Source organism: Falco peregrinus, unplaced genomic scaffold (assembly GCF_023634155.1).
Source record: "Falco peregrinus isolate bFalPer1 unplaced genomic scaffold, bFalPer1.pri scaffold_83, whole genome shotgun sequence".
In the NCBI taxonomy this organism is placed as follows: Eukaryota; Metazoa; Chordata; class Aves; order Falconiformes; family Falconidae; genus Falco; species Falco peregrinus.
Window position 1 is genome coordinate 465,001 of NW_026599640.1, and position 2,500 is coordinate 467,500.

Genomic DNA, 2,500 nt, shown 5'->3' on the forward strand with positions numbered 1-2,500 from the left:
GCGCCCAACGACGCTTCCTCTTCCCGCCGGCGAACGGGGCCCCCGCCGTGCCGCGAGGCGCCCACGCAAGTGGGCGGGAGGGAAGGCCAAAGCCCCAAGCCCGGCAAGGCGGCCCGAAACGCGACAGACGCGCGAGCGCGCGGAGACGGCCCCTCGGGGAGAGGGGGGGGGCGAGGAACGGCCAGGGACGACGCCCGGCCGAGCATCCGGGTGGGACGGCGCCGACGGCGACCCGACGGCACGCGCGCGCCGTTTCGGGCCCCGCCTTGCCTAGGACGACGCCCACCCGGGGCGCGGCGGAGAAACAGGGGAGAAGGCAGGAGCGGGACGAGGGCAGGCGGGGCCCGACGGCCCGGGACGATACCCTTCCTCTCCACGCCGGCGCCTCCGCGGCGGCGCACGCGCGGCAGCACGGCCCGGTACCGCCGCGGTACCCACCCGCAGACAGCCGCCCGCGCGCACACGCGGGGCGCCGGGGGGCAGGCCCGCGCCTAGCACCCCAAACACCGCTCGCGCGGCTTCCCCACCGCCGCGCCGGGCCCGACCGACCCGACGAGCCCTGGGGGGGGCAGCCCCCCCCCCCCCCGCAGGCGGGAACGAGCTCCGCGAACCGGGCGAACCGGGAGAGCGGGGAGCTTCGGGGCGCTCCCCGAGTCTCCATTTAGGGGGACGAAGGCCCTCGCCCAAGGCGGACCTGCGAGGCAACCCCCCAGCCGCGCCAGCTGCGGACCGACGCCGCCTCGCTACCCCGGCCCCCCACCTCTCCCACGCGAGAGGGAGGGGCGGGCGGGACGAGGACGGGGCGGCCGGCCAGAGCCGGCGATTGATCGTCACGCGACGCTCAGACAGGCGTAGCCCCGGGAGGAACCCGGGGCCGCAAGTGCGTTCGAAGTGTCGATGATCAATGTGTCCTGCAATTCACATTAATTCTCGCAGCTAGCTGCGTTCTTCATCGACGCACGAGCCGAGTGATCCACCGCTAAGAGTTGTCTCTTTCGGCACCGCCCCGCGCGCGCGGGACGGACACACCGGGGGGGCACGCTCCACGACGAGCGGCCGCCCCCTTTTTTTCTTTGTCCTCTGACGACGGGCCCCGACCGACGCGCGCCCGCCTCTCGCCGGGCCCGACCGCCCCTCCGCCCGCGCGGAAAGGGGGGGCGCGCAACGGCGATGCGGCGCGACGACGGAAGGAAGCCTCTCGCCTCGCCTGACCGTACGAGCAACACAACGCAGGAGAGGAGGGAAAGGGGAGGGCAACGGAGAAAACTCCGAAAGGCGAGGGCTGGGGCGGGGAGCGCGCGCTCCCACCACACGCACCCCGCGCGCTTCGGAGGCGGACCAGGCGCGCGGGCTCGGCCCGGCCAACGCACGGAGGAGCAGCGGCGCGCCCCGACCGCGCCCCGACCTGCATACGCCCCCGCCTCGCGCCCGGGACTCGGCGGGCTGCTGCTGCCGCCGACGGCCCGCACACGCGCGGCAACGCGCCTCTCGGGCACCGCACTACGGCAGCCCGCTTTTTCCCTGCGGCTCAACCCCGCCGGCAGCTCGGCAGGCCCCACACCGCACACCTCCGGAGGCGACAAAACCGCCCGAGCCCGAGACGGCGACGCACCGGCTCGGGGCCCGCCGGACGGCGCTCGCAGCCGCGAAGCCGCGACCGCCCTCCCGGAACCGCCGACACCACCGGCTTCTCGCCCCGACCCCGTCCCAAGCAGGCGCGCGCCACGCCGGAAGGCGACGAGCCCCGGACGGGGGTGGGGGTGTCGGGGGGCGCCGTCCTCTCTCCCCCGTCTCCACGCGGAGAACGAGGCCCGGACGCCTCCTTACCCCCCCAAAACCCCCGCCGACGGGAGGCACGCCACCTCCGCCGGGCGCGGCCGAGGAGGGCGGCGTGGAAGCGGCGGGCAGGGTCCAGGCCGGGACGGTCGAGGCCGGCGGCGGGCACCTTCCGGCCGACCGATTGGACACGGGGGGCCGAGCGGTGACGGCACCGCCGCTGGGCGGGGGGGCTTGCCGACCTTGGGCGACGGCAGAAGCCCGAGCGCTCGCCGGGGCGGAGAGAGGGCTCGCCGAGGAGCGCAGCGCGGCCACGGAGGCACGGCGACACGGCGGCCGCCGACGCAGCGCAGACGCGCCACCCCCCCCCGAGCGGAGGAGACGGCGCTCCCACGCCGGGGACGCCCCTTAGACGCGAGACGGGCACACAGCAAGGACGGCTTGCGGCCTAACACACGCCGCGGCCTCTCCGCGCGAGACCGGACCGCGGAGGGGGGGCGGCAGCGGGACACCTCCCCGGCACGGCTGCCCGCTGGGGGAAGGCGGGGAACGAGCACGGTATGGGTCGGTCGAGGCAGCGCCCGGCGGGTGGGGAGGGGAGGAAGGGGGTTGGGGAGAAGCCTTTCCGGGAGCGGACTCCCACGGCACGGCCTTCCACCATACACCACCGCCACCGCACCACCGCCACGCCACCAGCGGAGGCGCCACCGCCGGCTCAAAACTA

At 76.0% G+C, this 2,500-nt stretch overlaps 1 non-coding gene across 1 annotated transcript; it reads right to left on the bottom strand.

The window, feature by feature from the left end:
* Window positions 1–835: 835 nt before the first annotated feature.
* On the bottom strand, window positions 836–988 carry LOC129783629 (5.8S ribosomal RNA). The gene has a single exon (XR_008745390.1). It is a non-coding gene; the product is annotated as a 5.8S ribosomal RNA (ribosomal RNA).
* Between the last annotated feature and the right edge of the window lie 1,512 nt (window positions 989–2,500).